The following is a 23,326-nucleotide window of genomic DNA, read 5'->3' as shown; positions in this document are numbered from 1 at the left end:
TCCAGGTTTGGCACCCCTGCTTTTGCCTTCCAGGCCTGGCCCCAAAGCCTTCTCATTCTAGGTTTGGCCCTCTGCCTTTGCTTTCCAGGTTGGACTCCCCCTCCTTTGCCTTCCAGGCCTGGCCCCGAACCCTTCTCATTCGAGGTTGGGCCCCCCTGCCTTTGCTTTCCCGGCCTGGACCCGAACAATTCTTGTTCAAGGGTGGTCCTCCCCAGCCTTTGCCTTGCAGGTTGGACCACCCTGCCTTTGCTTTCCAGGTTGGACCACCCTGCCTTTGCTTTCCAGGTTGGGCCACCCTGCCTTTGCTTTCCAGGTTGGGCTCCCCGGCCTTGGCTTTCCAGGCCTTTGCCCGAACCTTCCCATTCCAGGTTGGACGTCCCCGTCTTTGCATTCCAGGTTTGGCCCCGAACGCTTCTCCTACCAGGTTGGGCCCGCCTGCCTTTGCCTATCAGGATGTACTCCCCCTCCCGGCCTGCCTGCCTTTACCTACTAGGATGCACTCCCCCTCCCTTTCTTTCCAGGCCTGACCCCAAACCCTTCTCGTTCCAGTTTGGGTACCCTAGAGATTGCCTTGCAGGATTGGCCCCGAACACTTCTCGTTCAGGTTTGGGCCCCGTAGCCTTTACCTTGCAGGTTTGGCCCTGAACACTGTTAATTCCAGTTTGGGCCCCACAGCCCTCCCCTAGCAGGTTTGGCTCCAAACCTTTTGGTTCCAGTTTGGGCCCCCTAGAGTTTGCCTTGCAGGTTTGGCCCCAACCCTTTTTCGTTCAGGTTTGGGCCCCACAGGCTTTGCGTTTCAGGTTTGGCCCCGAACCCTTTTTTTCAGGTTTGGGCCCTGCAGCCTTTGCCTTTGATATGGCCCCCAACCCTTTTTGTTCCAGTTTTGCCCCCACAGAGTTTGCCTTGCAGGATTGGCCCCGAACCCATTTCATTTGTTTGCATCCCAGCCTTTGCCTTACAGATTTGGCCCCAATCCCTTTTGGTATTAGTTTGGCGCCCCCAGAGTTTCTCTCTCAGGTTTGCCCCTGAACCCTTTTGTTACCAGTTTGGGCCTCCTAGAGTTTGCCTTGCAGGTTTGGCCCTGAACCTTTTTCGTTCAGGTTTGGGCCCCGCAGCCTTTGCCTTGTAGGTTTGGCTCTCAGCCCTTTTTGTTCCAGTTTAGCTCCCCCAGAGTTTGCCTTCCTGGTTTGGCCTCAAACTCTTTTCATTCAGGTTTGGGCCCTGCATCTTTCCCTTGCAGGTTTGGCCCCCAACCAGTTTTGTTCCAGTTTGGCCCTCCCATAGCTTGCCTTCCAAGTATGGCCCCCAACCTTTTTGTTCCAGTGGGCTCCCTCCTCCCCCCCTAGAGTTTGCCTTGCAGGATTTGCCTCGAACCCGTTTCATTTCAGTTTGGGTCCCACAACCTTTGCCTTGCAGGTTTGTCCCCGAGCCCATTTCATTCCATTTTTGGCCCCTCAGTCTTTGCCTTGCAGGTTGGGCCCCGAACCCTTCTCGTTCCAGTTTCAGCCAGGCAGCCTTTGCCTTGCAGGTTTAGCCCCGAACTCTTTTTGTTCCAGTTTGAGCCCCGCAGGCTTTCCCTTGCAGATTTGAACCCCTAGCCTTTGCTTTGCAGGTTTGGCCCTGAATCTTTTTGGTTCCAGTTTGGGTCCCTCAGCCTTTGTCTTGCAAGTTTGGCCCCGAACCCTTTTGGTTCCAGTTTGGGCCATGCAGCCTTTGCCTTGCAGATTTGCCGCTGCCTCCACCGCCCCCACCCCCCAAATGCCTTTGCCTTGCATTTTTGGCCTTGAACACTTTTGGTTCCAGTTTGGGCACCCTAGAGTTTGACTTGCAGGATTGGCCCCAAGCCCTTTAGGTACCAGTTTGGGCCCTGCAGCCTTTGTCTTGCAGGTTTGGCCCCGAACCCTTTTGGTTCCAGTTTGGGCATCCTAGAGTTTTAGTTGCAGGTTTGGCTCCAAATCTTCTTGGTTCCAATTTAGGTCCTGCAGCATTTGTTATGCAGGTTTGGCACCAAACCCTTTTGTTTCCAGTTTGAGACCACTAGAGTTTGTCTTGCAGGGTTGGCCCTGAACACTTTTCGTTCAGGTTTGGGCCCCGCAACCTTTGCCTTGCTGGTTTGGCTCCCAACCCTTTTTGTTCCAGTTTGTCCATCCCAGAGTTTGCCTTTCAGGTTTGTCCCCAAACCCTTTTCAATAAGGTTTGGGCCCTGCAGGTTTTGCCTTGCAGGTTCTGCGCCAAGACCTTCTCGTTCCTGTGTGGGCCAGGAAGAATTTGCCTTGGCTCTAAACCCTTTTCGTTCCAGTTTGGGACCTGCAGCCTTGGTCTTGCAGGTTCGGCCCGGAACCCTTTCGGTTCCAGTTTAGGCCCCTCAGCCTTTGCCTTGCAGGTTTGGCCCTGAACTCTTTTGATTCCAGTTTTGGCACCCTAGAGATTGCCTTGCAGGATTGGCCCCAAACACTTTTCGGTCAGATTTGGGCCCCGCAGCCTTTTCCTTGCAGGCTTGGCCCTAATTCCTTTTGGTTCCACTTTGGGTCACGCAGCCTTTGCCTTTGCAGGTTTGGCCCCAAACTCTTTTGGTTCCAGTTTGGGTCCTTCAGTTTTTGTCTTGAAGGCCTGGCCTTGAACCCTTCACATTCCAATTTTGCCCCCCCCAGCTTTGCCTTGCAGTCCTGGCCCTGAACGCATTTTGTTCCAGTTTGTGCACCCAGTTTTTGCCTTGCAGGTTTGGGCCCGAACCCTTTCGTTCCAGTTGGAGTCCCCCAGTTTTTGCCTTGCAGACCTGGCTCCGAACTCTTCATGTTCCAGTTTTGCACCTCCAGGCTTTGCCTTGCAGGTTTGGCCCTGAACCATTTTCATTCCAGTTTGGACCCTGCAGCCTTTGCCTTGCAGGTTTGGCCGCGAACCCTTTTAGTTCACATTAGGTTCCCACAGCCTTTGCCTTGCAGTATGGGCCCCAAACCCTTTTCATTTTAGTTTGGGCGCCACAGCCTTTGCCTTGCAAGTTTGTCCCCCAAGGCTTTCACTTGCAGATTTGGCCCCAAACCTTTTCATTCCAGTTTTGGCCCCCCAGCCGTTGCCTTGCAGGTTTGGCTCCGAACCCTTTTCGTTTGAGTTTGGGGCTCCCCACTTTTGCCTTCCCAGCCAGGCACCAAACACTTCTCATTCCAGTTTGGGCCCCCCAGCCTTTGCCTTCAGTATTTGCCCACCCAGCCTTTGCCCTGCAGGCCGTGCCCTAAACCCTTCTTGTTCCAGTTTGGGTCCTACAGTTTTGCCTTTGAGTTTTGCCCCCCTGGCCTTTGTCTTGCAGGTTTGTCCCCAAATGCTTTTTGTTCCAGTTTAGGCCCTGCAGCCTTTGCCTTGCAGGTTTGGCCCCAAAAACTTTTTGTTCCAGTTTGGGCCCCATAGCCTTTGCCTTGCAGGATTGACCCTGAATCCTTTTTGTTCCAGTTTGGGCCCTGCAGCTTTTGCCTTTGCAGGTTTGGCCCTGAACCCCTCTTTTCCAGTTTGGGCCTCTCAGCTTTTGCCTTGCAGGTTTGGCCCTGAACCCATTTCATTGTATTTTGTCCCAGCAGCTCTGCCTTGCAGGTTTGACTCCCAGCCTTTGCCTTGCAGGTTTGGCTCCGAACCCTTTTTTGTCCACTTTTGCCCCCCACCCTTTAACTTGCTGGTTTGGTCCTGAACCCTTTTGTTGTAGTCTGGGCCCTGCCGCCTTTGCATTCCAGGGTTGGCTCTAAGCCCTTTTTGTTCCAGTTTGGGTCCTGCATCCCTTGCCTTGGCCCTGAATCCGTTTCATTCCAGTTTTGCCCCCCCAGACTTTACCTTGCAGGTTTGGCCTCGAACCATTTTTGTTCTAGTTTGGGCCCTGCAACCTTTGCCTTACAGGTTTGCCCCCCTCCCTTTGCCCACACTTTTACTTTGCAGGTTTGGCACTGAACCATTTTTGTTCCAGGTTTGCCCCCCACAGCTTTTGCCATGCCGGTTTGGCCCTGAACACTTTTCATTCCAGTTTGGGCCCCGCAGCCTTTGCATTCCGGGATTAGCGCCGATCCATTTTCATTCTAGTTTGGGCCCTGCAGTCTTTGCCTTGTAGGTTTGGCCCTGAACGCTTTTCGTTCCAGTTTGGGTTCCGCAGCCTTTGCGTTCCAGGATTGGCTCCAAACCCTTTTCATTCATTCATTCTTTCATTCAATAGTATTTATTGAGCGCTTACTATGTGCAGAGCACTGTACTAAGCGCTTGGAATGAACAAGTTGGCAACAGATACAGTCCCTGCCGTTTGACGGGCTTACAGTCTAATCGGGGGAGACAGACAGACAAGAACAATGGCAATAAATAGAGTCAAGGGGAAGAACAGTAGTTTACCCCCAGCCTCTGACTTGCAGGTTTGGCCCTGAACCCTTTTCATTCCAGTTTAGGCCCCACTGCCTTTGCCTTGTAGGTTTGGCCCCGAACACCTTTCGTTTCAATTTGGGCCCCGTAGCCTTTGCCTTGCAGATTTGTCCCCGAACCCTTTTCTTTCCATTTTGGACCCCACAGCCTTTGCCTTGTGGGTTTGGCCCTGAACGCTTCATGTTCCAGTTTGGTCATCGCAGTCTTTGCCTTGCAGATTTGGCCCTGAAACCTTTTTCTTACTGTTTTGCCCCCCACAGCTTTTGCCTTGCAGGTGAGTCCCCGATCACTTTTCGTTCCAGTTTGGGCCCCGCAGCCTTTGCCTTTCCAATTTGGCCCTGATCTCTTTTCATTCCAGTTTTGCCTCACAGGCTTTGAGTTCCAGGACTGGCTCTGAACCCTTTGTGATCCAGTATTGCACCCCCAGCCTTTGCCTTGCAGGTTTGGGCCCAAACCCTTTTTATTCCAGTTTGGGCCCCATAGCATTTGTCTTGCGGTTTGGCCCCAAACTCTTTGCGTTCCAATTTGGGCATGGCAGGCTTTGCCTTGGTTTGGCCCTGAACACTTTTCGTTCCAGTTTGGGCTCCCCAGTTTTTGTCTAGTAGGTCTGGCCCCGAACTCTTCTCCTTCCAGTTTGGCTCCCCCGCAGCCTTTGCCTTTCAGGCCTGACCCCGAACACATTTGGTTCCAGTTTGGGCCACCCAGGCTTTTTCTTTCAGATTTGGCCCCAAACCCTTTTTGTTCCAGTTTGAGCCCTCTAGTGTTTGCCTTCCAGTGTTGCCCACCCAGCCTTGGTCTTGCAAGTTTGTCTCCGAACTATTCTAGTTCCACTTTGGCCCCCTGAGCCTTTGCCTTGTAGGCCTGGCCCCGAACCCTTCTCGTTCTAATCTGAGGGCTTCTGCTTTTGCCTTCCAGGCGTAGCCCTCCAGCCTTTGCTTTGCAGGTTTGCCCCCCCCAGGCTTTGCCTTGTTGGTTTGGCCCCGAACCCTTTTCATACCAGTTTAGGTCCCACAGCCTTTGCCTTGTAGGTTTGGCCCCAAACCCTTTTTATTCCAGTTTAGGCCCCACAGCCTTTGCCTTGTAGGTTTGGCCCCGAACACCTTTCGTTTCAATTTGGGCCCCGTAGCCTTTGCCTTGCAGATTTGGCCCCGAACCCTTTTCTTTCCATTTTGGACCCCACAGCCTCTTCTCATTCCAGTTTTGGCCCCCCAGTCTTTGCTTAGCAGGTTTGGTCCTGAACACTTTTCATTCCAGTTTTGGGCCCCTAGCCTTTGTTTTACAGGTTTGTCCCCCCCAGGCTTTGTCTTGCAGGATTGGCCCTGAACCGTTTCATTCCAGTTTTGCCCCCACCTCATCCTTTGCCTTGCAGGTTTGGGCCCATACTTGTCTCCTTCCAGTTTGGCACCACCCAACCTTTGCATTGCAGGTTTGTCCCCGAACCTTTTTCATTCCAATTGCGGCTCTCCGCTTTTGCCTTCCAGGCCTGGCCCTGAACCCTTCTTGTTCCAGTTTGGGTCCCTCAGTTTTTGTCTTGCAGGCCTGGCCCCGAACCCTTCACATTCCAGTTTTGCCCCGCAGCCTTTATCTTGCAGGTTTAGGCCCAAACTCCTCTCGTTCCAGTTTAGCATGCCCAGGCTTTGTCTTGCAGGCCTGGCTCTGAATGCTTTTCATTCCGGTTTGGGACCCCCAGTTTTTGCCTTGCAGGTTTAGGCCCGAACCCTTCTTATTCATTCATTCATTCAATAGTATTAAGTGCTTACTATGTGCAAAGCACTGTACTAAGCGCTTGGAATGTACAATTTGACAACAGATAGAGACAATCCCTGCCCAATGATGGGCTCACAGTCTAATCTGGGGAGACAGACAAAAACAAGACATAATCACAATGAATAGAATCATTAACAAAATAAATAGGGTAATAAAAATATATACAAATGATCAAATGAACAAATGAGCATTCCAGTTTGGGTCCCTCTTTCTCTGCCTTGCAGACCTGGCCCCAAACCCTTTTTGTTCTAGGTCAGGCCCCCAGTGTTTGCCTTGAAGGTTTTGGCCCTAACTCTGCATGTTCCAGTTTGGGTCCCTCAGTTTTTCTTACAGGCCTGACACTGAACCCTTCTTGTTCAAGTTTGGGCCCCCCAGTTTTGCCTTGCTGGTTTGGCCGCCGAACTCTTCTCATTCCAGTTTTGGCCCCCCAGCCTTTGTTTGCAGGTTTGGTCCCGAACCTTTCTCGTTCCAGTTTTGGGTCCCCAGCCTTTGTCTTGCACGTTTGGCTCCCCAGGCTTTGCCTTGCCGGTTTGGCCCCAAATGCTTTTTGTTCCAGTTTTGCTCCCCCAGCCTTTATCTTTCAGGCCTGGCCCCGAACACAAGTTCCAATTTTGCCCCCCCATTCTCCCCACCCTTTGCCTTGCAGGTTTGGCCTCCAATCTTGTTCCAGTTGAGTGCCCCCTAGCCCTTGCATTGCACGTTTGGCCCCGAACCTTTTTCATTCCAGTTGGGGTTCCCCACTTTTGCCTTCCAGGCCTGGCCCCAAACCCTTTTCGTTCCACTTTGGGCCCCTCAGTGTTTGCCTTGCCAGTTTGGGGCCGAACTCTTCTCCTTTCAGTTTGGAGCCCCCCAGTTTTTGCTTTCCAGTTTCGGCCCCACCGCCTTTGCCTTCCAGTTTTGCCCCCCAAGCTCTGCCTTGCAGCCCTGGCCCTGAACCTTTACTAGTTCCAGTTTTGCCCTCCTGCAGCCTATACCTTGCAGGTTTGGGCCCAAACTCTTCTTGATCCAGTTTAGCCCTCCCAGTCTATGTCTTGCAGGTTTGGCCCCGAACCCTTTTCCTTTCAGCTGGAGCCCCCAGCTTTTGCCTTCCAGGTTTGTGGCATTGATTGACAACCCAGGCTAACCTCTTGATTTTCCAAGGGCAGGTTCATGCCATTTTTGAATACTCTATTTTTGCCTTTACTTTCTTCAGATTTCCATGGTCTCTGGACCCTCCTAGAAGATACTTTCATCCTATATTGGCCTGGTTTATTCAGAGCTAAATCTTCAACCACTCTGACCTTAAGTAGTGAGATGTCCCTACTTGGCTCTTAAGGGCATCTTAGATGCTTTTATCTTCAGGGATGTGGAAGATGACATAATGAGCATGAGATGGGTTTGGGCAAGTTCAGTGAATAAAGACCAAACACTGCTATTTAGTCTGCTAATGATAATAATCATAATTGTGTCATTTTCATTCATTCAATAGTATTTATTGAGTGCTTACTATGTGCAGAGCACTGTACTAAGCTCTTGGAATGTACAAATCAGCAACAGATAGAGACAGTCCCTGCCCACTGATGGGCTTACAGTCTAATCGGGTGAGACAGACAAAAACAATAGCAAAAAATAGAATCAAGGGGATGTACATCTCATTAACAAATAGGGTAATAAAAATATATACAAATGAGCGGACAAGCACAGTGCTGTGGGGAGGGGGAGGAGCAGAGGGAAAGAGGGGGAAAGGGGACTTAGCTGATGGGAGGTGGGGGGGCAGTAGAGAGTCAGCAGAAGGAAAAGGGGAAGCTCAGCCTGGGGAGGCCTCTTGGAGGAGATGAGCTCTCAGTAGGGCTTTGAAGAGGGGAAGAGAGTTTGGCGGAGCTGAGGAGGGAGGGCATTCCAGGACAGTGGGAGGATGTGGCCCAGGGGTTGACGGCGGGATAGGCGAGAACGGGGGACGGTGAGGAGGTGTGTGGCAGAGGAGCGGAGGCTATGGGCTGGGCAGTAGAAAGAGAAGAAGGAGGAGAGGTAGGAGGGTTCAAGGTGATGGAGAACCTTGTAGCCTAGAGTGAGAAGTTTGTAATGAGTGTTATTTGTTAAGGGCTTACTAAGTGCCGAGCACGGTTCTGAGCTCTGGGGTAGATAAAAGATAATGAGGTTGGACAGAGGGTGTGTCCCACATCCAGCACACAGTCTTAATCCCCATTTTACAGATGGGGTAATGCAGGCACAGAGGAAGGGAAGTGACTTGCCCAAGGTCACACAGCAGACATGTGGCATTTTGGTCCATCCTTGGCACCCTGAAATCGGAAACCTGTACTATGGTAAGACTCGGGCCCTTGTGTGGTGTGTCCCTAGTTGAAGGCATTCTGGGAGGGGAGATGGGAGCACCCCATGGCAGACCTCCCTTGGGGCCTCGGGGGAGTCCCAGGCCCTCAGACGAGGCGGCCGGTAGAATGGCCATTGTCCTGTCTGACCCCCGATCGAATTGGATGCTCAGTTGACCCAGTCAATACGGTACAGGTCGGTTCTAAGGGCCTTCCTGTCTCCCATTTTTCTTTTCCACACCCAGCCTCCCTTTACTCCGACCGCCGAATTTCACAGCTCGGAAGCGGTGTCCGTGTGACCAGAGAGGGGAATGCCGCTGGAGGAACGCCCGAGATTCGGGTGGACTTCAGAGAAGCAGCATGGTCTTGTCTCAAGAGCCCGGGCCTGAGAGTCAAAGGGCTTGAGTTCCAATCCCAGCTCCACCAAATGCCCGCTGTGTGGCCTTGGGCAAGTAGCTCCACTTCTCTGGGCCTAGAGTCTCCTGTTCTCCCTTCTACTTAGACTGTGAGCTCCAGACGGGTCAGGGACTGGGTCAGACCTAATTCACTTGTATCGACCCTAGGACTCAGGGTGTTGAACACAGAATAAGCATTCAGCAGAGAGCATCCAAAAAAGTGTTCTGTGAGACAAGTGACACCCTGGGTGTCAGTGCTGAGTTCAGTGCTTGACACCTAGTGAGTGGCTAACGAATCCATTCTTTTTATCTGTTGGTCCAAGATGTGCAAGGGACCTCTGTGGCCACCCGAATGGCCAGACTTCAAGCTGACCTGCCTTTTCTTACTCTCTTCCTCCCCACTTCCCCACCCATTTTCTCCACTCTATTTAGGTTCCTGGGTGAAAAGTCCCCCAAATCGGGCCTCCACAACCTATGCACACCAATGGTTGTGGAAAATAATGGACTGAAATTGCAATCATTGAGCTGAGGCACTGCTATTGGGTGGAAACCTAACGTTGGCAGAAGTGACGCCATTTTGAGGAACATAGAGGAGAGCGTTCAAGATACCGGTGTGAAAAGTATTCATTCATTCAATAGTATTTATTGAGCACTTACTATGTGCAGAGCACTGTACTAAGCGCTTGGAATGAACAAGTCGGCAACAGAGACAGTCCCTGCTGTTTGACGGGCTTACAGTCTAATCGGGGGAGGCAGACAGACGAGAACAATGGCAATAAATAGAGTCAAGGGGAAGAACATCTCGTAAAAACAATGGCAACTAAATAGAATCAAGGCGATGTACATTTCATTAACAAAATAAATAGGGTAATGAAAATATATACAGTTGAGTGGACGAGTACAGTGCTGAGGGGATGGGAAGGGAGAGGGAGAGGAGCAGAGGGAAATGGGGGGAAAAGAGGGTTAAGCTGCGGAGAGGTGAAGGGGGAGTGGTAGAGGGAGTAGAGGGAGAAGAGGAGCTCAGTCTGGGAAGGCCACTTGGAGGAGGTGAGTTTTAAGTAGGGTTTTGAAGAGGGGAAGAGAATCAGTTTGGCGGAGGTGAGGAGGGAGGGCGTTCCAGGACCGCGGGAGGATGTGACCCAGGGGTCGACGGCGGGATAGGCGAGACCGAGGGACGGTGAGGAGGTGGGCGGCAGAGGAGCGGAGCGTGCGGGGTGGGCGGTAGAAAGAGAGAAGGGAGGAGAGGTAGGAAGGGGCAAGGTGATGGAGAGCCTTGAAGCCTAGAGTGAGGAGTTTTTGTTTGGAGCGGAGATCGATAGGCAACCACTGGAGTTGTTTAAGAAGGGGAGTGACATGCCCAGATCGTTTCTGCAGGAAGATGAGCTGGGCAGCGGAGTGAAGAATAGACTGGAGCGGGGCAAGAGAGGAGGAAGGGAGGTCAGAGAGAAGGCTGACACAGTAGTCTAGCCGGGGTATAACGAAAGCCCGTAGCAGTAAGGTAGCCATTTGGGTGGAGAGGAAAGGGTGGATCTTGGCGATATTGAAAAGTACCTTCTTGTGAAGAAAATCTTTTGTAATGGATGAATTTTACTGCAGGATGGAGACTGTATCGACAAGCTCTGGCACCTAGGATAACGTTATCTGGGAATCGAGTTGCCTATACACGTGTTTGTAATGCACATGTGGGGTGGTCAATTATTTGGATATAAATAAAAATGAAAAAGTGCCTTTGGGATCATACACTAATCACCTCCCCAGGTGTGGTGTTTGACCTGCAAAATAAAATTTGGAGACCCTCCAAATCATGTGTGCATCTCAGTGACCATGCAGAGCAACGAATAGACATAGTTTTACATGCAACAGGGCCCTTGCCCAGAAGCAGAAAGGGACAGAAGCAGGGAGGAGAGAGGCAGCTTGGCCTAGTGGATAGGACTGGGGCCTGGGAGTTGGAGGACCTGGGTTCCGACCAAGTGTCTGCTCCCTGTGTGCTGGGGAATGCTGGGCAAGTAGCTTCACTTTTCTGGGCCTCAGTCACCTCAACTGTAAAATGTGGGGGGGATCAAGAGTGTGAGCCCCATGAGGGACAGGGACCGTGTCTAACCCGACTATCTGGTATCCACAGAGGTGCCTGGCACATAGCTCTTCACAGATAGCATGAAAAAGGAAACCAAAAACAAAAAATAGAGGCAGAGTGGAGGGGAGAGTGGGGCCTCCTTGATTTACTCATTAACTCATTCATTCTTCTGCATTATATATCCTCCTAGGTCCAAAGCACTGGACTAAGCACTGAGAAAGCACTGGAAGAGAATGAGACCTGATCCTCAAGGTTGAGGTGAATGGCCTGCAGGTGCCTATGATAAAGGATGTTTTTCCAGATCCTTTTAATGACAGGCAGCTGCAAATCCCTTTCTCCTTTATAGCCTTCTGCTTCAGTCCCTGATTCTAAACCCCCACCCCCAGAAACCGAGTCTCTTCACTAGGTGCCCTTGAATGAAGTAAATGGCACTGCCTTTAAAGCTTCAAAGGCTGCTGGCACTCTCCTTCGCCCTTTAGGGTCCCTGGGGGTTATTTTCTGTCAGCTAGGGAGAAGAGGCAGGCTAAGCTCCTCTGTGGGTTGGGTGAGCAGAGCCTATGATGCCACCTCATTTTATAGGTGAAGGAACTGAGGCCCAGAGAAGTGAAGTGACTTGCCCCATGTCAAACAACAGACAAGTGGCAGAGCTGGAATTAGAACCCAGATCCTTCTGACTCCCTGCACCCTGCTCTATCCACTAGGCCATACTGCTTCCCAAGATTCCTCAAGTCCCACTGGGTTGGAGCCGCCACCTGCCCAGAAGCCAGGGTCTAAACCTAATGACCTTGTGAAGAGCCTGTGGTTTTGGCTCAGGTGGGTTGCTGTGTCTCTGGGGTCCCAAGCCCCCACCCCAACCCCTCAGAAAGCAGAGTTCACAGCCCTTGGTCACTGTGAATCTTCCCCATCCTGGGGCAGATCTTGGCCCCCTGTTTTGGGCCACCCAACCATGGCTTAGTGAATGGAACTTGAACCTGGGAGTCAGAAGGACCTGGATTCTAATCTTGGTTCTGACACATGTCTGTATGAGACCTTGGGCACTTCTCTGGACCTCAGTTACCTCATCTATAAAATGGGTATTAAAGTGAGCCCAATATGACAAAAGGACTGTGTCCAACATGATTACCTCGCATCTACTCAAGGGCTTAGAAGAGTGCTTGAGACATAGTAATCACTTAACAAGTACCATAATTATTGTTTTTATTATTAACCAAACACCTTTTCTCCCCCCTGCTTTAGACTGAACCCCATGTGGTATGGAGACAGGGACTGTGTGTCATCTGTTCCTATCTATCCCAGCGCTAAGTACAGCACTTGGCACATAGAAAATGCTGAATTTATTCCACAGCAATGATCACTTTTGTTGTCATGATTCTACTAGGCATCATCGGAAGCAATAAGGCAGTGGGGAAGTATATCACCACCTTGATTTTCCTGTACTTTGCCTGCCTGTTGCCTACCATCGTCTTTGGCTCCCTCAATGATGAGAACACGTAAGGTGCCATCGGTAAAGCTCTGCCCTCACCTTGGGGCCCGCGATGCCAGTGGGTGGGAGGGAGCAGGGGCCAGCCTGTCCCAATCCCCCTCCCTCCCTCAGGTCCCCCCTCATCATAGTCGGCTGGAAGTGGTGGTCCAGGCACAGAGCCAGGCCGGACCCAATCTGGTTGCCGGTCCAGGTTGGGATGGTCTGGGGATCACAACCCTGGGGTTCGGACCATTCTGGTTCATGCCTTGGGAAATAGCGTGGCCTCCTGGGTAATGATGATGATAAATAATCGAGGTAGTTAAGTGCTTACCGTGAGCCAGACACTTTATGAAGCACTGGGGTAGAGACACAGTTGTCAGGTTGAAGCAAATCCCTGTCTCACATGGGGCTCACAATCTCAATCCCTATTTTACAAATGAGGTGACTGAAGCCCAGAGAAGTCAAGTGACTTGCCCAAGGTCTCACAGCAGGCAAGTGGCATGGGCCTGGAAGTCGAAGGACCTGGGTTTTAATCCTGTTCTCACCTCTTGTCTGTTGTGTGACCTTGGGCATGGCACTTCACCTTTCTGTCCCTCAGAGACCTCATCTGTTGCTTCACTTCCCTTGGCCTCAGTTCCCTCATCTGTAAAATGGGGATGAAGACTGTGAGCCCCATGTGGACAGGGATTGAGTTTAACCTGATTAGCTTGTATCTACCTCAGTGCTTAGCACAATGCTTGACACACAGTAAGTGCTTAACAAATACCATCATTATCATTGTCTCCTCTCGTGAGGTCCAGTGGGTCTGTGTGGGACCTCCAGGGAGGGGCTGGGGACGCCCAGCTGGACCAACCCGTCCCCCTGGCCAGCTGTCCGATGCCAACCCTTAGGGTCTGGCCTGCTCTGGACAGACCCCGCCCCCAGGAAGCTAGTGCAGCCCCCTTGTCATACCCCCAAGTTCCCCCAAGGAGTAGCGGGGCCGCCACCCACCCATTGGTCCATTTTGCAGACGTGCAGAAGACTATTGTGGGCCAGTGCATCGGTGGGTTGCTGTATACTCTGTTCTCCGGGCAGCCTAGTCGTGCTCCTGACCACCACCCCTCTGGTGCTCTACATCAACTGTGAGGAAAGGACACGCCGGGCTGGGCGGGGGGATGAGGGTCTAGTGGGGGGAACCCGGTGCCCAACACAACCGGCCCCCACTGGGCCCATGTCTGCCCCTCATACCACTGAAGCCCTGCGGATGCCAGAGGCGTGATGCCACCCAGTAGGGCCTGATCTCTAGACTCTAAGTTCACTGTGGTCAGCAAATGTATCTGTTATGCTCTTCTATTGGATCCTCCCAAGCACTTAGTACAATGCTCTGCACACAGTACGTGCTCCATTACCATTGACTGACTGACCCTTTTGGAGAGGGGCCAAATCAGGGGCCAGGATGACCCCAGCCAAGGCAGAGCTGATCCTGTGCCATGCCTCTGTCTCATGAGCCAGTCTCTGCCCTTTTCTTGGGCCTGGGTGGGCTGCCTCTCTCAGATCCCCCCCCAGACCCTTCCAGCCCCCTCCCTAGCCCCGGGCTGCTGGAGGCTGATGCTATTGAGACTGGGGGCCAATCAGGCGAAGACCCCCAAGTTTCCATTTGTGGCATCAGCCTGACCTTGCTGCTGACACTGCCTTCTCCGGTCCCCCTGCCAGGTTTGGGGCTTTCCTTCATTCATTCAATCATATTTATTGAGCTCTAACTATATGCCAATCACTGTCCTCAGAGCTTGGGAGAGTACCCACAAGTTTACAGTCTAGAGGGTGAGACAGACATTAATACAAATCAATATGAGACAGATATGGAAGTAAGTGGTGTGTGGCTGGGAGAAGGGATGGATAAAGGGAACAAGTCAGGGTGACACAGAAGGGAGAAGGAAAAGAGGAAAGGAGGGCTTAGTCAGGGAAGGCCCCTTGGAGGAGATATGCCTTCAATAAGGCTTTGAAGGGGAGTCTCTGAGATTCCAGGAAGGCTGTGGACTCCTGTAGTGACGAAGAGGAGGAGAAAGAGGGATCCTGTCCCAGACCCACAGGTCCTCAGGGGAGCTCCTGTGGCTGGTGGGGAGGGACTGCCAGTCTATGCGGGCTGAGGTCCGGGTTTGGGGACTGGCTAGAGAATCGTCCGTGCGTCCTTCCCACCAGTGAGCAGCTGGTGCCTTTCAGTGATTCGGGGCATCTGTGATGACACAGCCTGGACTTTCATGCCTTCTACCCTTGATGGGGCTGTGGAACAGCTTCTTCTGTGCCCTCTACACCCTTTTCAACTTCAGCCTGGTCATGAAGCTCTTCAAGAGGTGGGTTCCCGGGAGTGGAGGGTCCGGGTTTTGGGCTGGGCAGACTCCTCACAAGGAAAGGAGAGGGCCTGGTCCCAGTAAGATGGTTCCCTGGGGTGGGGGCGTAGCCCCCGGTGGCTGTATCCCTGGGCTGTAGACCAGAAAAAGGGTGAGCTTCCCCGATTCATTCACAAGGCCCCAGTGTCATCTTGTTAGTCACTCATATTTATTGAGCGCTTACAGTGTGCAGAACACTGTACTAAGCGCTTAGGAGGGTAGACTATAACCACAAACAGACACATTCCCTGCCCACAATGTTGGCAGTCTCGAGTCAGTGGTATTTATTGAGCACTTACTGTGTGCGGAGCACTGTACTAAGCTCTTGAGAGAGTACACTACAACCGCAAACAATAGGAGTAAAAGGGGTCCATTGGTTGGGCCCGAGGTGGTGAGACATGAGATGCGAGGCCTTGTATCTTGTCCACGTGCTGTGGACTGTGACTGACTGCTGTTCATCTGTCCATCCACCTGTGCCCCCACCCTCTGGTCCTCCTTCCTCCCCGGTGTCTTGCCTGCCGGCCATACTATTGAATGAATGAGATCCAGGGAGGAGATCATCACCCTGTTCATCTCCATCACCTTTGTGCTTGACGCCATCAAGGGGATCATCAAAAGTGAGTCCCGGCCCCCTTCCCCTCGGCTGTCTCCCCCACTCCCTAGGCCTCTCCCGGAGACCCAGGAGGTAGCGTGGCCAAGCAGGCAACTGGAATGGCTGGCCCGGACAGGCGGTGCCAAGGCAGAGTTCTGAAAGGGAGCCTCCCACATCCAAGCTGGGCAGATCTGGGGCTTGAGAAGTGCACAGGAAGTGCTCACACTGGAGGCTGCTCCTCCCCAGCCTCCAGACCCTTGTTCCCAGAGCTTGGAGCTGCTCTCCCATCATTTGATCTTGACCTTTGCCCTCCCCAGAAGTGGCTGGTGACAGGTCAGGCATCAAAAGTGCCCCGGGCAGGGTTGAGGAGTGTAGTGGTCTTCCTGCCAGTGGACCCCCAGGCATGGTGACCCTCCCTCACCCCCTATCCCCCAAATCCACAATGCTCCTTCAGAGGCACCTGACAACTCTTCCCTCCCAGAATGAGCTCCTCTAGTGTCCCAGAAGTCCCTTACCCTGCTGCCCCCTCCCAGCTCTGGCTCTGGCTGACATCAAAACAGTATTGTATAGTGTCTAGTGCACGGACCTGGGAGTCAGAAGATCATGTGTTCTAATTCCGCCTCTGCCACCTGTATGCTGGGAACCCAGGCTCAAGTCACTTCTGTGGACCTCAGTTATGTCATCTGTAAAATGGGGATTGAGACTGAGCCCCACGTGGGACAGCAACTGGGTCCAACCTGATTTGCTTGTTTCCACCCCAGCGCTTATGCAGGGTCTGGCATATGGTAAGCACTTAACAAATACCACAGTTATTATCAACATTATTATTATTATCGAGGGGAACGTGGTCAAGGCCAGGGAAGTCATCTGACTCGAACTGAAGGTGTTCAACTCTGCCCCATCCTTGACACCCAAATCTGCTACAGCCCCACCCCGGGCTCCTCCACAACCCTGATCCAGCTGGGCTAGGGAAAGGTGCCGAAGGTCTCCCCCTCCTACCTGGGTTCCCTTCCCTCCCTTATTCCATGTACGGAGTCCCAGGCAGAACTGGGCTCCTGCCGGGGCCAGGATGAGGTGGGTACCCAGAAGGGCCTGTTGGGTTTGACATCATGAATTAGGGGTTCAGGCCTCTCAGAGACATGGGAGATTTGAGGACCTTCCTGGCTCAGGAGTCCTTAGCAATGAACCTATGTTCACTGTGGAGGTTGGGGTATGTGAGTGAGTGAGAGACAGAGAGAGAGAAAGTGTGTGTTTTTTTGTGTGTATATACATGGGCGTGTGTGTGTGTGTGTGTGTGTGTGTGTGTTGAGAGTCTGATTTGTACTCAATTGCTTCCCCGACCCATAGTTCATTGCAATGTCTGTCTCCCTCACCAGACTTGGAGATCCCTGATGGCCGGGATAATGTCTTCTTAATAAGTAATGATGGTATTTGTTAAGCACTTACTATATGCCAATCACTGTTCTAAGTGAGGGGGAAGATACAAAGTAATCAGGTTGTCCCTCGTGGGGTCACAGTTTTAATCCCCATAGAACTGATGAGGCAACTGAGGCACAGAGAAGTAAAGTAGACTTGCCCAAAGTCACAAAGCTGACAAGTGGTGGAGCAGGGGTTAGAACCCATGACCTCTGACTCCCAAGCCTGTGCTCTTTCCACTGAGCCACACTTCTTCTCTAGGTACTTTAGTATACTCTCCCAATCACTTAGTATAATGCCTTACACATAGTGAGGGCTCAATAAATATCACTGAGTGATTGATAGATTGTCCTCTATGATCATGAGGGTGTATTAGTGTCTGTGCGTGTGGGCACAGATATGTGGGTGTGCATGTCTGTACGTGTCTGTGTAGCTCTGGAAGCCGTTCTATAAAACTGTTGAGTAACCACTCCGGGGCCCCCCACATACAATGTCACTATGTCTAAGGCAACTAGAAGATGAGACAGAGAAGGGTGGCCAGGGTGGCCGGGGAGATGGATGGAGAGATGGCCTGAAGGGGCCAGGATTCTGCAGGTTGAGAGGGCACAGAAGTAGAGTTTAAAGATCCAGGAAGGGTGCGAACAGGGGAGACCCAGCATTACTTTTACCCCAACCAACCCCAGAAAGATGGGGACCCCCAGTTGTAGCTGGACAGTGGTAGGTCTAGAACCAACAAGCAGCAGGAAATACTCTCATCAGAGTGGAGAGCAAGCAGATGGAACGCGTTTCATCAGGAAGCCAAGCACCAAGTGGGCCAGACTCAAAGCTGAGCCCACCGGTCGCTGGAAAATCGGGGATGGAGGGCAGGGGTCGGACGGTCCACCCCCCGACTGCAAGGGCAGGGGTCCGGGAGGACGACCAGTACTGGTTTGGAGACAGAGTCCTGGTGGGCTGGGCCGTGATAGGATGTGTGGTTGCTTGCTCGACACCTCCTATCAGTTTTCAGGAAATACTACTATGGCAAGCCCTTGGGCAGCCACCCATGCCCGACAGAAGCATCCCCCGGCCCTCCAACCTCGGCTTCTACAAGACACTCCTGGTGAACTCGTCGGTCAGCTGCTCGCTGTGCCCTCAGAACCAGACCGGCGGGCCTGAGCTGGTGCACTACGGGTGGGAGACAGCCATGCTGAGCCTCATGCTTATGCTGGGGACCCTCTGGCTGGGCCACACCCTCTACCAGTTCGGATGTTGGAGAGGCAGAGGGAGAAGATACAGTCCCTGCCGTCAAGGTCTGATGGGTTAGTAAGGAGACACCCCCCTCACCCCCCCAACCCCACACACCCTCTTCAGAGAGCTGGAGTTACGCAGGGTTACACACACACACAATCGGAATGACTGGAGTCAGGCCGAAGGTGAATCCAGGCCGGCTCCTCGATGGAAGTAGTGCTCAGCTTCGGAAGGAAACACAATTCCCGGTATGCTTGACCTCTGCAGCCCTTACCTGCAAGGCCCCGTTCGGGACATCCTGTCTGACAGCACACTGCCCATCTTGGTGCTCACCTTCTCCCTTGTGGGCTCCTATTTCTTCTGGGAAATAGAGAGTGAGTGTGCCCGGGGGGTGCCCTATGTTATCACCCACCCACCCCTCTCTGCCCTGGGGCACCTCGGCCAAGCTGAAGCTTCTTCCCGGCCACCCAGGTTTGGAGCCCACCTGCCGGGCCCTGGTCTGAGTCTGAGCTGGGCCGGATGGGTCATCCCAGCCATGCTGCAGATGTCTGGCAGATGGAAGGTGCAGAGGGGCCAGGGGGAGAGGAGTGGGGGTTTCTGGACGGGGCCTGGGCGTGCAGATCAATATTTCCATCCCCCTGACTATGGGGGCAGGAACCACATTGCCGGCCGATGGGAGTGGCCTCGGGAGGAAGCATGGGGGTGGGCATGGTTGGCGGGGGGGACCCTCTGGCCCAGTCTAGGTGGGAAGAGGGGAAGGCGACACAGCATCCCTGTGAGGTGGGGGTGAGGGTGCCATTCGTTCTGCTCAATGCACCAACTAGGCTGTGTCACTTGCCCTTTCCCCTGGTGCTAGAGCAAGAGGGCCTGGCGGCATGAGGGAGTGGGGGAGACCAGAGCCAGGATGGGGAAAGAACCAGGATGGGAAGGGGGTGGGCTCCTCACGGCCCCTACCCACCCCCGGGTAGTGTCCAAGTTCAGCTACAACCCCATCGAGAGCCTGTTTGAGCTTGCACCGGTGAACCTGCTGTCCACCGGTGTGGCCATAAGTGCTATAGGTCTGGGCTTCTTGCTCTCAATGCTCTTCTTCATCAAGCAGAACATCATGGCATCGCTGGCCAATGCCCCGGAGAACATGTACGGCCTCCCGCTACTTGCCCGCCCCCCAGCCCCTACCAGGCCGGCCCCAACATCCCTCCACCTCATCTTTTGGATTGGGTTAGAGGCAGTTCCAGGGAGTGGGGACCCCAGGCCTAGAGAAGCAGTAAGGCCTAGTGGAGAGGGCCTGGGAGTCAAAAAGACCTGGGTTCTAATCCTGGCTCCTCCACTTGTCTGCTGTGTGACCTTAGGTGAGTCCTGTCATTTATTTGTGCCTCAGTTACCTCATCTATAAAATGGGGATTAAGACTGTTCTCCCCATGCTGGATAGGGACTTTGTCCAACCTGACAATGTTGTCTGTACTCCAGCACTTAGAATGGTGCCTGGCACATAGTAAGTATATAACAAATACCATAAAAATAAAAATAAAAGTCGGGGAGTGAGCCTGGAAGGCCGCTGTGGGACCCTGGGACAGCTCTCTCTCTCTGATCTGCCTCCTCATTTAGTAAGGGAGAGAGGGGCTCAACTCAGTTCCTCCTTGTATTATGATAATTATTGGTAATATTAGTATTAGAATAGGTGTTAAGGTGTTAAGTGTAGGTTTCAGATAGAAACCTATACTTCCAAGCACTGTTCTAAGCGCTGGGGCACTGAGAAGTTAATCAAGGTTGGACAGAGGCCCCGCCCTACAAGAGACTCACAGGCTAAGTAGGAGGGAGTAGGATTTAATCCCCATTTTACAGATGAGTTAACTGAGGCCCAAAGAGGTGAAGGGACTTTGCCAAGGCCACCCAGTAGACACGGGGAGGGGGAGCCGGGATCAGAGCCCAGGTCCTCTGACTCCAAGGCCCGGACTCTTGCTACTAGCATGGTACAGTGGAAAGAGCACGGGCTTTGGAATCAGAGGTTATTGGTTCGAATCCAGGCTCTACCACTTGTCAGCTGTGTGAATGTGGGCAGGTCATTTCACTTCTCTTTGCCTCAGTTCCCTCATTTGTAAAATGGGGATTAAGACTGTGAGCCCCACGTGGGACAACCTGATTCCCCTGTGTCTACCTCAGCGCTTAGAACAGTGCTCTGCACATAGTAAGCGCTTAACAAATACCAACATTACTAGGCCCCACTACTTCCCTCATGGCTTGTTGAGTGGGCGTGTTTGTATCTTTGTGTCTTTGTGAGAGTGTTTTGGGGGTGCCTGACCCTGGATGTCTGTGGTCCAGATCACAGGTTGGTGAAGGGCACAGCCTACCACTGGCACCTGCTGCTGGTGGCTCTAATCAACATGGGGCTGTCCCTGTTCAGTCTACCCTGAATCCACTCCGCCTACTGCACTGCCCCATTCACGTCTGAGCCCTGGCCTTCATGGAGGAGCACGTGCAGGATGGGCACATTTATGAGACGTGAACACCTCTGTCCCTCCCCCAACCCTTGTCCCCGTCCCCAGACCCTCTCTACCCCAGCACCAGTCCCCCTGATGAGGCCTGGGCAGGTGGATTGGCAGGGTATAGTTAGGGGGAGCAGCCCCCTCATTCATTCATTCATTCATTCATTCATAGTTATTGAGAGCTTATTGGGTGTAGAACACTGTACTAAGCACTTGGGAGAACACAATAGAACAATATAGTAGGCACATTCCCTACCCACAAAGAAGTTACAATCTAAGGGGGAAACGGACATTAGTAGAAATCGATAAATTTCTGGACATAAGTGGTGTGGGGCTGAGAGGGGGGATGAATCAAGGGAGCAAGTTGGAGCAATGCAGAAGGGAGTGGGAGAAGAGGAAAGGGGGGCTTAGTCAGGGAAGGCCTCTTGGAGGAGATGGGCCTTCAGTAAGGTTTTGAAGTAGGGGAGTGTCATTGTCAGATTTGAAGAACGATGTGAAGATGAAGATGGATTGGCCGGGCTGGATCTCCCTGCCCACTTCCCCAGGATCGTGAGTGTGAAGGAGACTTGACTGACCAGCCTGGTGGCCAACGTCCTGGTGAGGTTGTCGCTCCTGCTGCTGACATTCCTGCTGCAGTGGATCCCAAAGCCTGTGCTCTATGGTCTGTTCCTCTACATCGCCCTCACCTCCATTGACGGCAACCAGCTGTTCAAGTGGGGCAACCTTCTGCTGAAGGAACAGGTGCCTGGCCCCCTCCCACCCCCGTGACCAGGTCTCCCCCTGCCCTGGCCTTGTAGAGGGGTGGAGGGGGATGCTGACCCCAATCCCTGAGCCCTCGGCCCCAGGGCTGGGCTGAGGTCTGGTAAACCCGACTCACGCCTACCTGGGGGCCCCCTGCTCTCTCTCTCTGCAGACGGCCTACCCTCCGACGGATTACATCTGGCGGGTGCCCCAGCGAACCATCCACTACTTCACTTGGGCTCCAGCTGCTCCAGCTGCTGCTCCTCTGTGCATTTGGCATGTCTCCGCTGCCTTACATGAAGATGATCTTCCCCCTCATCATGATCACCATGATCCCCATCGGGTGCCCCCCCCGACCTCTTCCACCTCCCCAGGCACCCTCCAATCTCTCCCCAGGGTGGGATGGCCTTTGGGCCTATTTCTTTCAGTCATTTATTCAGTCTTATTTATTGAGCACTTATTGTGTGCAGAGCACTGTACTAAGAGCTTGGGAGAGTACAACAATAAACAGACACATTCCCCACCCACAACAAGCTTACAGTCTAAAGACTGCATGGGAAGCATAGGCTGCTCTGCACACAGTAAGTGTTCAATAATATGAATGAATGAATGAATGAATGTCAGACTGGAATTGGGAACTCGAACCCCCAGTCGGTCAATCATATTTATTGAGCACTTACTGAGTGCAGAGCACTGTTCTAAGTGCCTGGGAGAGTACAGTACTACAATATAGCAGACACTTTCCCCCCCTGCAATGAGCCTACAGTCTAGAGGAAGATGGAGCCTTGCTGATGATGTTTGAAAACCTCCAGGTCCTCCCCCAGCCCCCCAGCCTTATCAGAAGCAGCGTGGCATAGTGGTTAGAGCTTGGGCCTCCGAGTCAGAAGGTTGTGGGTTCTAATCCCAGCTCCACCACGTGTCTGCTGTGTGACCTTGAGCAAGTCACTTCACTTCTCTGGGCCTCAGTTGCCTCATCTGTAAAGTGGGGATTGAGACTGTGAGCCCCTTGTGGGACAGAGACTGAATCCAACCCAATTTGCTTGTACCCACTCCAGCTCTTAGTACAGTGCCTGGCATATAGTAAGTGCTTAACAAATACCATTATTATTATTATCGGGGGGAACAGCAGGGTTCAAAAGGGACTCCCCTTCCTAGTCAAGTCTCCCTTAACTGTCGGTCTTCCCCCTCAGCTCTGCCACCCCACCTGCAACTCCCCCCACAACTGTCTGTGTTTCCCCTAGGTACAATCTGCTGCCCAGAATCATCAAAGCCAAGTACCTAGTTGCCATGGATGCAGAACACTAGGCATGAACATGTGTCAGCCCAGCTTAGCAGTACCCTGGCCTCCCTGCCCCCCAGGCTCTTCCTGCCTCCAGCCCGGGCATGGCCCCTCGGAGAGTTGTGGGCACTGCCAGATGGGGAAGCCTGGCCTTGGCTGGACATGGCAGGCCCCTGGGTTTCAACTGGACCTCCAGACCCTCAAAGGCCGAGGCTTCCGGTCCCCCAGGGATCTGGCCATCAGGCCACCGTGCCTCCGGCTATACCCCTTGTCAACCTGGAGCGGCCTGGGCTGCTTGGGGGCCGGACACCGGGATTCTTCCCTTCCCTTGCTATCCCCCTTCCCCAGTACTGAAGTCGGGGTCCCACTCGTCCCCTAGGGCAGGTGTGACCTGAAGGTCACCCCGAATTGTTAAAGTCCCATGGCCAGAAGCATCCAGGCCCAGCAGGACAACCTGCCCCCCGGCTCTGGCCAGGAGTTAGCCTTCCCTAGTTCGGGCAGTCACAGCCACACTGGTCAGGCTTCAACCATGCCAAGGCTGGCACATACTTGGTACCCTGGGCACAGATGAGTAGACAGATCTGGGTGTGTGCCAGCATGGGCCGGCCTACTAGAGCGTGGCCAGCCTGCTGGAGAGAGTCCTGGACCTCTGTCCGCCAGAGACAAGCATTTTTGCACCCAGAGATCTGCACCCTGCTGCAGATCTGGGGTTCTCCTCTCACCCCTCGTTCTGCCTTCAATCACCAGCTCTGGGCTCTCCTACCTGCCCAGCTGGTCCCCTCCTTGGTGTCCTCTATGCCCGGTCACTAACCATGGAGGCGGCACTTCCCGT

At 53.0% G+C, this 23,326-nt stretch overlaps 1 pseudogene; it reads left to right on the top strand.

The window, feature by feature from the left end:
- LOC100086262 overlaps positions 1-22,520 on the top strand; it is a 31,882-nt pseudogene extending 9,362 nt beyond the window's left edge.
- The last annotated feature ends 806 nt before the right edge of the window (positions 22,521-23,326 follow it).

This window comes from Ornithorhynchus anatinus, chromosome 3 (assembly GCF_004115215.2).
Source record: "Ornithorhynchus anatinus isolate Pmale09 chromosome 3, mOrnAna1.pri.v4, whole genome shotgun sequence".
Classification (NCBI taxonomy): domain Eukaryota; kingdom Metazoa; phylum Chordata; class Mammalia; order Monotremata; family Ornithorhynchidae; genus Ornithorhynchus; species Ornithorhynchus anatinus.
Note: the sequence above shows the minus strand (reverse complement) of the source record. Positions and strands in the feature narration are given on the sequence as shown.